General features: G+C 48.3%; 1 long non-coding RNA gene across 1 annotated transcript in view; it reads left to right on the top strand.

Annotated features, from left to right (window-relative positions):
- Positions 1 to 12,873, top strand: part of LOC309374455 — a 538,694-nt gene that overhangs the window by 446,867 nt on the left and 78,954 nt on the right. The window lies entirely within an intron of this gene.

Below are 12,873 nucleotides of genomic sequence, written 5' to 3'. Positions count from 1 at the left end.
GTTTTCAGACCTGATGCCCTGGTAACCACATATCCCAGTAGCTGATCCCAGCAAAGGTGCCTGGGAAGAGAAGTCAGTGCCAACCACTGAACTCATATCCCATGTTTGCAGGCTGAGGCATTCTCCTGCTATGAATGTGAATAACGCATACTGTGTTTTTCTGTTCCAGAATGTTCTGTGCTTACCTCTTGCAAGGCTTCTCTCACCTCATACACTTTAATGGAGGTGTAGCCTCCAGATGTTGTTGGAGTCCATCAGCCCAGTCAGCATGGTCAAGAGTCAAGGAGGATCAGAGTTAGAGTCCAACAGCATCTGAAAGCAACCATGTTGACTGCCCTTGCTTTAATGTATGCCCAGGTTTATTTGGATCCTTGTAATTATCTTTCTTTTTAATGCCTACTTGGAATACGTGTAATTATTGTTTCAATTAAAAACATAAAACAGCTTTGCTGGATCAATCCATTTCAGAACCCTCTTTCCCAGAGAGGCCAACCACATGCATCTGAGAAGCCCACAAGCAGGAATTCACCTAATAAACCTTTACAATAATCTAAGCCAGTAATCATTCCTCACATCTTCTGGCAATGAATCCCATACATCTGTTAAGCCTTGTGGAAATAAGTGCTTCGTTGGCCAGCCCTCAATCTGCTACTGCTAATCTGTTTTGTTGACTGACCTCAAATTCTGCTTTTATGAGAATCAGTGAAGAACTTCTCCAGGCACCTTCTTCCACACACAATGCATAATAAAACCTCTGTGCAGCCTGATAGTCATCTCATTTCTAAAAATAAAAGACTTCTAGTGTTGTTTTCAAAGAACTTTTGCTCAGAGCAGACCCATTGAAAGTAATGCCCATTGCTTACACCCATTAATTTCTGGGTTAAAATTAGTTAAATGCAACCTTTAGTAACTTTGCCATTCTCAGTATGGAAGGTGCTTCCACACCATTCCCACTGATCATGTTGACTGCTTTGGAACAATTCGTCATAAGTCATTACAGAGGATGATTAACAAAACAAGTAATTAAAAAGCACACCATAGTTCAATGAATCCACAAATGGCTGCAGTAAATACTTTCTGCACAGAGTAGGAGGATTACATGACACTGAAAGGATGAAAGAGACAATGTTTGTTCAAAATAAGCCAGCTCCTATTATCTTTCCATGTCATGCTGCTCCTCTTATGCAGAAAGAGATGTGAACTAGTTAAGGTTTTGTTAGAAATCAGAAAAGAAGAACGAAAGAAAGAAAAGAGTGTAGAAATCTGAAATGGCTCATGAGGAGAGATCAATATAATTGACTTGGAAAATTAGAAGTCACTGATGAGTCAGAGCAAAAAGAGAGAGAAAGAATTTGCTGTAGATCGCAAAGTAAAAGCAAGTTGAGGCATTTCATTCACTTTAGCAAACTGCATACTTTAAGCAAATTTCTCACCTCTGTCTATAACTAACCTTGCGAAATCAGGACCGTCACATAGTGACATCAAGCTATGTGAGAGTGAACACTCTCAGATGATTCCTAATAGACAAGACTCTGGGTAGGGGTTGGAATAACTTGCCCATAGGTATGCTGATCCTCATGGCAAATGTAAAAACTCAGGCAGCTATGGGTTCCCCAATTCATTCCTTGCTGTGATGAAGAGAACCTTTTAATATCTAAATGAAAACTTCTGTTGCATTCTAAGGGTGGAAATGAAAAAGGTGAACAAGCTGCTGCTTGATGACTTTGACAGCAACCTTTACTGAAGGTTATGAATGATGGCCTTATTTACCAAATATCAAATCCTCCACTTTATTCTAGTGCACCACAGAAACCACTTCTCAGCTCCATAAAGAAGGAATTTTGCACCGAATGTTGATAGCAATTAATTATGAAAGCATCCAGGTTATACCTGAAGGTTCAGGCTGTGTGAGTTTTATGTACCATGACCATAATTTTGTGAGTCTTTCAGTAATTATTGACTGTGCCTCATGGATTGCATAATTAAATTGTCTTTACACTCAGTTCTGGAAATTCATTATGGACGACTCAAAGTAATTAACCTCTGCCTGGCTTCAAGCAGGAGTACACCAATCAAAGTAATTAAGTGACAGACAAAGAATTGCAATTAGATAAAATGAAACTATAGACTTGTGGACCTGTTCACGTAGGCGCTGTGCATCCAAATTGTGCAACCAAGTGTGGCTATCAGCACTCCATTAATTTCTGTGGCAGGTACACTTAGGTTCCTCCGACTAGTCTTGCCATCCTCCTGTGTAAAGACATAAGAAAAGCCCTGCTGACCTAGCCAAAGTTCCTTCTAGCCTAGCATCCCATTCTCCTAGTGGCCAACCAGATGTCAATGGAAAGCCCACAAGTAGGACATGATGCAATAGTACTCTCCCCACTTGTGTTCCTCAGCAACTGGCATTCAGAGGCCGCTGGCAGTGAAGGCTGAACATAGCCATCTTGACTGGTAACCACGACAGCCTTATCTTCCATGAACTTGTCCTATCCTAAGGTCTTCCAAGTCAGTGGCCATCACTATATCCTATTGCCATCATGACATCCATAGAGCATCCAGGCGACAGAACTCTGTTGGCTGAGCCTAAAGGAACTTTGTCTATTTAGTCCTTGCTAATAAAGTCTATCACTTTCCATAACTCCATAGGAGCCTGCTCTATAAACTGACTGCTTTAAGTTCATCCTTGGATAGGTTACCATCTAAGAATGAAGACTGGATAAACAAATCATGCCAGTTCTCTCTTACATCTGAATGGAGGCAGTATGTCCCTAAACACCCAACAGACTTCCAATTATTCCTTATAGCAAAATGTTGTAATTGTTTACATCCAAAGGAAGACTTCTGAGCATCAGGGTCCTCCTAACAGTTCTCAGAACTCTTAAACTACAGCTCCCAGATTTCTTTGAGGGGGAAGGGAGACCATGCCAGATTAAAGTGATATCATAGTGCTTTAAAAGTATAGCGTGAATGTGGTCAGATTTTCCACATTTATTTTTTTACTTTCATACATGGGTTAATATATGCATTTTGTAACATCTGGGCAATGGCATGAAGACTTAAACTGGTGAGGGACACAGCCCTCCCCTCTAAGTCCACACATACACACACTGGTTCCACTTTGGATCTCTACACTGAGAGAATAAAGGTCTGAAGTGGAGCCAGGCCATGTACGTAGGGGATGTTGGGGCCTGGGCCTGGGCCTGCACACACACACCTCCATCCCCTTCATCTGTTTGTATAACTGCCTGAGCAACACTGAAACATGGGGGGGGGGGGAAGCTGTTCAAAAATGATGGCACAAAATTGCTTTCTTTCTTTTTCTTTCTTTTCTTTGTTGGTTTTATAAGAAGCAGTGATGGAGAACTTACGCCTCCACAAATAAGATTGAAGCCCTCACTGCCATTTGAGGCCTTTGTTTGCGATCCTACCTGTAGAATACAAATGCCTGTATTTATCTCCTTAGCTTTAGCATTCACCGTGCTGTAGGATTTTCAGCTATTCTCAACATACGTTCAGCCCTAAACACGCCCTCAGCCACAGACAAAAGCCCTCAGTCCTGCATCCTTGGCAACAGTGGCTTACTTGTGAATTGTTGGGACCGACTGAGCTGTCACTTGAGCTTTGTGTGCTTTTGTAAGCTATTTTCTCGACGCTGAAGCAAAGTTTGCCATTTCTGTTTGATAACAAAAATTGTATGCTACATACAATAAAGGTGGTGGTGGTCAGGCTAGGTGAAAGTTGTGAGGTTGCTGGTATCATCCAGCACCCTTTTTTAAATTCGAACAGCTCAGTGCTACAAATCTAAACAGTCTTCATTCTTAGCTGAGTGGATCTCTAAGGTGACGTGTTCCATTCGAAATGGCAGGACTACCATGGTTACTGTGAAGGATTCCATCTCACATCACTCCAGGATACCACATAATGGCACTAACAATGTGGTTAATTGTCATGCCAACTTTGCCAGCCTCTCCCATACAACCCAAAGCAGCTATTAAGCATGCTATTACCTTAAGCTCTTAAACCTGTGCATTTTCAAAGCAAGCCACAACAAGGCACCATCACAAGAAAAGCTTCACTCACTGAGCTGACTTGACCGCATACACACCACAAATTTAAAGCACACAACACCCCCAAAAGATTACTTGAAGCTGTAGTTTGTTATGGGTGCTGAGAATAGTAGTTCTGTGGGGGATAAACTGCAGTTCCCAGGAATAAAAGTATGGTGTGTATGCAGCCAAAGTAATATGGACTCTTGAGCTAGAGTGGCCATGTGTCCTGCTGTACAGAGGACAGCTCTCCATTTGCACGGCTTTCAGAGGGCAGCCCTCCATTTGAAGGAGTCTTTGGTTAATTTAAAGGGTGGTCCAAGTCCAGTTTAGTAAAGAACCATAAGACAGGAGAACAGCATGGACAGCAGACTGAGCAAGAACATTGAGCATTGGGTCACAGTCCTCCCCAGCATGGAAAGTTATAGTTTCATTCCAATTATAGTAATTGGAAATTTATTCCTAAATTTCCATGTATAATACATATACATTTTAAAGTTGTCCTGAACCCCTGGCCTACATGGCAGCAAGTCAGTATGTCAAGTCCAAAGTTTGAAGTCCAGGGGTCAATCCATACAGCCAAAGTCCAGGAAACACAGTCCAGGGTTAATCCAAGTAGCCAACACTGAAATCCAGCTGTCATGATACAGTCCAGAGTTAACCTGAAGCACAGTCCCCTAGAGATCCAGGACCATCCAAGCCAAGGGCCACCAACATGGGCAGCTGAGCAGACACAGCCCCTCAGTTCTGCTTCCCTTTTGTACTTTGCGGATTTCAGCATCTGGGCTTGATGAGGCATGAGACTCTCATTTGTTCTAAGCCTACTCCTGCTGAGGAATAATACCCCTCCACCCAGAGCTAGCGAGCCCCACCTGGCAAGCTAGGGAGCTGGGCTGTGGGCCCTTGCCTGTCTCAGTCTCCTAGAGTGTGTCTCCTACTAGTCTCTAAACCTCAGAGCCCACCATGTTCATGAGGACAGGGGCCCTCCAGGCTCTGGTGATGGGTCCTGCTGTTCTGGTTCCTGTGCACTGAACCCCATCCCCTCACCATCCTCCGTCACCCTGTGAGTACTTCCTTTCCCATCCCATGCTTGCCCCGGTGTGTCCCAGTCCCAGCTAAACCCCTCGCTGGGATCTTCTTCCTCCTTCCCATTGTCCTACCAGTTCATGACAAAAGGTAACAAGCAGCCCTAGAGATGGAAACCAGTGCTGTCACTTCAAAACAGGGGCAACTTTGGGATGAGAGGCAGCTCTTTGTTACATACATTACAGTGGTACCTCAGGTTAAGTACTTAATTCGTTCCGGAGGTCCGTACTTAACCTGAAACTGTTCTTAACCTGAAGCACCACTTTAGCTAATGGAGCCTCCCGCTGCTGCCATGCCGCGGGAGCCTGATTTCTGTTCTCATCCTGAAGCAAAGTTCTTAACCTGAAGCACTATTTCTGGGTTAGCGGAGTCTGTAACCTGAAGCATATGTAACCTGAAGCCTATGTAACCTGAGGTACCACTGTAACAGTGATCCAACTGGGGAAGTTTCCAAGCCATGGATGATGGTAGCAAGACCCAGGTCTGATTTCTGCACTTTCCAGATTTCATCATAACTTTTATCATATACTTAATTATTTCAACACTTTTTACACTGCTTATGTGAAACAAGCTTATGTGTGCAATAAGCTTAGCAAATACAATAAAAATAAAATCAATTAAAAACTAACTATTAAATCAGATTCTAGCCAAATCAGTTTTCTTCCATTCTTCCCACGTTGTCATTTAGATGAACCAGACTTAATTAACTCTTTTCATCTTTCAGTTTAAGCCAATCCCTCTGCTTCTTCTCCTCTTGTTTGCTTGCAGCTCGCTGTTGTCTCCCGAGATCCATCTGCTAATTAGGTTCTCAGAGGAAAAAAGAAACTAGAATAATTATCCAATCAATAAGCAACCCAACATGTCTTCAGATGCTCTGTGAAATTATTCATTAGGATACCAAGCTTCTTAAAAAAAAGACCGTTGTACCAACATGTACATAAAGAGATGTGAGGCTCAGTCTTTTGCTGTTTTCTAGCAGTATGCTTCATTTATTTATTATGAGAGTATTTACATTAAAATACCCTTCATTAAAAAAAAATCAGAGCAGTTTGCAACAATCATACGTAAAACTAGACAATAAAAAACATCTAACCTTTATTCTAAAAAATAAATTTTGAAAAAAATGAAATCAGAGATCAGCTATTACAGAAAGATGCCAGAAAATGTTTGGAGGCAGAACACCAAACGTAAGTACAGCGTTGAAGTATGGCTTTGACTAAGGAGCAGCCCAAATCCTACAGACATTTAAGTCTCTAACATAATTTTCACAAGTTTTCACCTAGTACTAACGAATCACCAGGAACAGTAGAATGGGAGCATTGAGAAGGGCAAGATAGAGGGCTGCTCCAAGTGCTGCCCCATTTATTATCTCTGATGGGCTCCTGAGCCTCATGTGCACATCCATTGTTTCTTTCCTATGGGTATCTGCTTTGTTAGTGTCTATTGGTTGTTGTTTTTTTTAACTGTGCATGGATAAGCTGTCCCATTATGGCTGCTGAGTGACAGTATTAAACTTTACCTCTAGGGTCAAACTAGACATGCCATAGGAGTTCCTGTGTTTGGAGTTCCCGGCATCTTTTCATTTCTCAAAAAGGCAGCAATGGGATCAGGGCTATAGCCTGGGAAGAAAGGGGCCTGATCCTTTGCCTCCACCACCCCATCATCTCCTGCAACCTGACAAGAAAAACCTGATCTGGGACACAATATAACTTGCTGGAATAATTTGCAGTAGTGTGGTGAATCAGCATTTGAGATTAGGGTTGGTGGTTCTCCAAACCTCTGGACCAAATTTAGAAGGTGAAAGGGGCACTGCAGGGGAAGTTCCACTGTGCAAGTGAAAAACGTACATGAGTGGAACAGCAGCACTGGATTCAACCATCTATAAATAAGCCTTTTTTGTGGGAAAATGGGGGCTTGTGTACTTTGCCCCACCATAAAGCGTGTTCTCATAAAAGGAGAGCACGTGTTGCGGTTGGGACCTGACAAAACACCCAGTTAGGGTCCAGGCCATTGAAGGCAATGGGCTGGAGCAGATTGGACGCAGCTGTTACTGGGGCAGATTTGATGTTGCCAATTTAGGGGTGGGTTTAAAGCCCATATATAAGCAGGGTCCACAGTTTCTCTTTCTCTTTCGCTGTGGACATCGGATCTCGAGTACCGGACCGATTCAGCGAGAGAACTTGGTTGTATAATCCTTTTTTTTTTTGTTTGTTTGTTTTCTCACCTATTGTGTCTAGTTAATTTATTCCTGTTCATTTGAGTTAATTCCTTAGCGTTTATTTTTCCCCTACTCCTTTTCTAGCGCCTTAAAGGGGGGGAGGGCAGGGCCTCCCGGTCCCGGCAGGCTTACGGCCCGTCCTCGGCCGAGCCATTTGGACCGGGCCCGGGGATTGGCCTAGTTTAGGGCCCGATTCCAGTCCTCCTGTTTAGCACCCCCCCAACTTTATTCAGCTGGCTCGCGCCTCCCCGGTGGGCGCCGCGATCGCCTGTGGCGGTGCTGGGCCGTCCGGCCTGCGGCGCCTACGTTCCCCGCACATCGGGGACCATTTCGCGGCCCGCTAGGCCCGGCTGCGGGCCTCCGCGGCCTCGGCCGCCTTGCCGGCCCGACCCAGCGGGAGCTTGAGGGCCTCGCGGCTCGGCTTGGCTTGGCGGGGGGCCTTCCCCGCCTTCGACCGCCTTCCCGGCCGGGGGTCCGCCTGGGGCGCTGGGCGGCGGCGGTCGGGGCCGCCCCCCGACCCCCCCCACCCCTCGGGGGCGGTTGAAGCTCCGGCGCGGCGGCGCCGGAGCCGTCCTCCGGCTGGGGCAACCCGGCTGGGTGCCTGCGCAGCGGCCTTACCTTTCGTGGCCGCGGGGCGCCGGAGCCGTTGCGGCCTGCTGGTCTGGGGCGGGAGGGAGGGCTCCCGCGGCTGGCAGCCCCCTCCCGTCGGGGTGTAGGGGGCGGTTCGGGATCGACCCCCCCTCCCGCTTTGCCTGGTGGGCCCTTGCTGAGTGCTGGGGTGGGCCTTGGGCCCTATTCGAGCCCCGTCGGCGCCCTCACGACTGCTGAGGCACCCTTCCTTCCTCTATTCCAGGGCTAGAGTGGCGGGAGCGCCATTTTGCCTTTGTTCCTTCAACTGGCGGCCTCTTGTGGCCAGTCCCATAATTGCAGATTTTCAGCAGTCGTGGGCCTAGTAATAGTGGAGGCCTCTTGAGGCCGACCCTGTAAGTGCAGGACTTTCAGTAAATTGTGAGCCTGGATCTGGTGGGGGCCTCTTGTGGCCGCAGTGCGATTTGCGGGCTTTGAATTGCTTCCTCTACTGGGTGCTGCTTTCTCATTAATTTAATAATCTTTTACTTTCCTTTAATCTGACGATTTTCATTTTATTTTAATCTTTTAGATTTCTTTATAATTTTCTTTGTCCGTTTTCCCACCAGTAGTAGGAATGGCCCCAAAGAAGGCAACAGAGAAGTCTGGTCCGGCCTGCGCGGCAAAGCGGCCTATAAGAGGCCCATCTCAGGCATTACGTTCTCCTGTTCCTGGCCAATCAGTGGAACGCCTTCAATCCATGGTGTCGAGTTTGGCTGGTGATCCGGTGGCCCTGGCGAGAATGGAGGCGGAGCTTGATGGTTTGATGAGTCGCCACTCAACCCCGTCGACCTCTTCTGCGACGCTGGCTCCCCTGGCGGACGCCTCATTTCCTCTGTCATCATCTAGTGATGAGGAGGGAGAGCCTTTGCCAGCCAGTGGCCACCTACCTGATGTCCAACAGACTCGGTCCCAGGTTCTGCCCGCGTCGCGGGGGGCTGTACCACGGGGGCGGGCTCCTTCCAGGGTTGGGGCCAGAAAGAGGGCACCTGCCCGGGGTCATGTTGTGCGGGGTTCTCCTGCGCAACCCCCAGCCGTGGGGAGTTCGATCCCTGTTCATTCACAGGTTGTGTCTTTTCAGTCACTTTCAGCCACTCCGCAGCAGGGTGATGCATCCGAGTCGTCGGTCGAGGACAGCCTCCCCCTTCCTCCAAAGACCTCTTCGGGTGGTCATCGTCGCCGCAAAAAGAACTCTAGGAGGCGTGCCAAGAAGAGACGTAGAGACACTTCCTCCTCTTCATCAGGTACGTCTTCCCAGAGTTCCAGTAGTGATGAGGAAGCGCCCCTTAAACTATACTGGGGTTTTGGTGAGACCTCGGGGCTTCCTAAATGGGTTTGGGAGCGGAGGGCGAACTCCCATAGAGCCAGGTATGGCGCAGTGCAAGACTGCCTTGATGGGGTCTTGGTGCCTGACGTAAAGGTCTCCACCAATTCAGCCAGGGACATTATTCCGGGGGCTCACTTGTCAGCTAAATTGCGTTCTAGGATATTAGACGGCCGCTACATTGATATATTTAGCCTAGCCCCTCCGTTAGAAGGCCAAGAGCCCCTTGATAGGGGCACGCCTGTTTCAAAAAAACGGACAGTCTTAGCAAAGGCAGAAAGGACTTTCGAGCGGTGGCTAGATAGTTTCCAAGTTTTTGCTGGAATTGTGGCCGCGGCTTATCCCAGGAGATCCCTACATCTTTGGGTGTATCTATCTATAGTCCGTTCCGCCTTTACAATGGCCGGCGAAACTGCTGCGCTAGCTTATGATCAGAATTTTAGACGTAGAGCAGCTAAAATTCCGACGGCCCGCTGGGACCGGAAGGACTTGGATGTCTGGACCACTTATGTGGCCCCCCGTATAGACAAGAGGGCACCCGATACCCAGAAATTGAAGCTTGCCCCTACAAGGTTGGGACGTAAGCCATTTTGTTGGGATTTTAATAAGGGCGGTTGCACACGGCAATCGTGTAAATACGCTCACGTGTGCGATAGGTGTTCTGGGAACCATTCTGGGTCCACGTGTCAGGCAGGTCGCCGCTCCTTTCGAAAAGGGGGGGCTCTCAGCAGCCCCCCAAAACCGCCGCCCAAGCCCCTGCCGCTGGAGGAGCAAAGTAGTTGGATTTCTTCTTTAGCTTACACCCCGGTGAGGCTTCAGCCCCTGCTTTCTGTCTTGGAACGGTACCCTGACGCCAAATCGGCGGCCTATTTGCGTGATGGTTTTTCCTTAGGTTTTAGAATCCCGGTAGTCTCCAATCCGGTTGCCAGGAACCCAGCGAATCAAAAGTCGATCAGGGATATGCCAGAGGTGGCGCGTAAGAAAATTGGGAAAGAACTAGCCTTACGGCGCATGGCCGGCCCTTTCGCCGCCCCTCCTTTTCCCAATTTGCACATTTCACCTTTGGGTATAGTTCCCAAAAAAGCCCCGGGGGAATTTCGCCTGATCCATAATCTTTCACATCCCAGAGGCACATCAGTAAATGATGTGATTCCCCCGGAGCTTTGTTCAGTGAGGTATGCTTCCCTGGACCACGCAATCCGGATGATTAGGAAATTTGGTCCGGGTGCCTTACTAGCTAAATGCGACATTGAGTCAGCGTTTCGGCTGCTGCCAATTCATCCTGATGATTTTTGGTTGCTGGGATTTCAGTTTGAAGGTAGTTATTACTTTGATAAGGCCATGCCCATGGGCTGCTCCGTGGCCTGTGCAGCTTTTGAGTGTTTCAGTTCTTTCCTGGAGTGGGCTTTGCGTGAAAAAACAGGTTTGAGCGGTGTCACGCATTATCTCGATGATTTTTTGGTCGCCTCGGCGAGCGATACGGGGGACTGCGTGGTCTTGCTGCAGGCCTTTGCTTCCTTAACGGAAGATCTGGGCGTCCCCTTGGCGGCGGGGAAGACCGAGGGTCCTTCTACGCAGCTGACTTACCTGGGTATCTTGCTGGATACCGTGGCCCAGACCTCTAGTCTGCCGCTGGATAAAATAACCAATTTGAGAAAGGTTATTGAGGATATGTTTCCTTTAAAAAAGGTTTCCCTGCGGCAGCTTCAGTCTTTGCTGGGCCATCTGAATTTCGCTTGCAGGGTAGTCTCCCCTGGTAGACCATTTTGTTCTCGCTTGGCCAGCCTTACCTCGGGTTTGAGTGCCCCGCATCACAGGGTCCGCCTTCCTTCTCAGGTAAGGGCTGACCTTGCCATATGGTTGGAATTCTTGGAGGAGTTCAATGGAGTATCCTTGTGGCAGGACACTTTGAACCTGCACAACGATTTCCAGGTGCATTCTGATGCCGCGGGGTCTCTGGGGTTTGGCCTGTATTGGGATGGCAGGTGGTGTGCCGAACGTTGGCCTACGGCCTGGTGTGGGCAGGCTATAACTCGGGACCTAACCTTTCTTGAGTTTTTCCCCATTGTAGTGGCAGTGCACTTATGGGTCGAGCATTTCAGGGATCATCGTGTTTGTTTCTGGACTGATAACCAGGCGGTGGTGAATGTACTGGCCAAGCAGTCTTCACGATCCCCTAGGGTATCTGCCCTTCTTCGGGCTTTTGTTTTGCATTGCTTGCGCTTTAACATTGTCTTTTCTGCCCGTTTTGTCCCAGGAATTTCTAATGAAATTGCTGATGCTCTGTCCCGTTTTCAGATGGAGCGATTCAGGTCCCTGGCGCCAGTGGCTCGAGACCGTCCGGAGATTTTCCCGGATCATCTCTGGAACCTTGGCGGGACTTAGTATTACAGGGAGTAGCTGCATCCGTTGCACCTTCTACCTTGAGGTCCTATACAAAGGCCTGGGCAGACTTTTTGTTATTCAATGAGCAGTCAGCGGGGGATGTTACCACCTCCCACTCCACCTCTCAGGTGCTTCGCTATCTGGCACATCTGTTCCAGATGCGTAGGGCAGCTAGGACCCTACGTCTGCACTCTGCAGCAATTTCTTTCTTTAATAAGGCTTATTTCGACAAAGATCCGTGTGGTAAGTTTGTGGTGCGCAGGGCCCTGGAGGGATGGGGGCGACTCACCCCTTCCAGATCTATTCCCAGACGGCCCATTACATTTGAATTGCTGGCGCAGATGCGGTCTAAGCTGCGGAGCATCTGTTGGTCGAGATTTGAGGCTCGGCTATTTTCGGCTGCCTTTTCGTTAACCTTCTTTGGCGCCCTGAGAGTGGGAGAGGTGGTCCTCGAGCCCAAACGGGATGGGGGTTCTAGGGGTTTGCTAGTCCAGGATGTTAGTGTGTCGTCAATGGACCTGCAGGTTAATGTACGAAACTCAAAGACGGACCAACTAGGTAGGGGCGCTGTTCTTACACTCCCTGCTACTGGCGAAGGTGGCCCTTGCCCCGTGAAGGACCTTACGAAGTATTTAGCATTGCGTCCTGGTGGTGAGGGGCCCCTGTTCATTCACGAAGATGGCCGCCCGCTGTTGCGTCAACAGTTCACTGGTGTGTTGCGTAAGGCGGTGGGGGCTTGCGGCTTGCCGCCTTCCGAATTTGCCCCTCATTCATTTAGGATTGGAGCGGCTACAACTGCTGCCCACTGGGGTTTGTCAGCAAAACGGATAAAAAACCTGGGTCGGTGGCGATCGGATGCATTCAAAGTTTATTTGCGGAAATGATGCGTTGTTTACTTACATGTGTGTGTTTTAACCTTAGGTCGGGTTACTATCCGTATCTGGATAGTAGGGCACAGTATTGTGCACTGGGCCGCGGACAGAGCTCGCCAGTCCGGACGGGGTGACGGCCTGGGATTCCCGCAGCATGTACAGGTGTCCTGGATCTCCAGAAGGGGGATGCTGTGGTGGGAATTATTACCTCTCATACGAAGGCGTGTCCTCCAGTATGGTCCTCCTTCAGCAATCGTGGTGCAGCTCGGGGAGAATGATATGGCTTCATCCTCCTGCTATGGGTTGCGTGCA

Source organism: Podarcis melisellensis (assembly GCF_964234715.1).
Source record: "Podarcis melisellensis genome assembly, chromosome: 7".
Classification (NCBI taxonomy): Eukaryota; Metazoa; Chordata; class Lepidosauria; order Squamata; family Lacertidae; genus Podarcis; species Podarcis melisellensis.
Note: the sequence above shows the minus strand (reverse complement) of the source record. Positions and strands in the feature narration are given on the sequence as shown.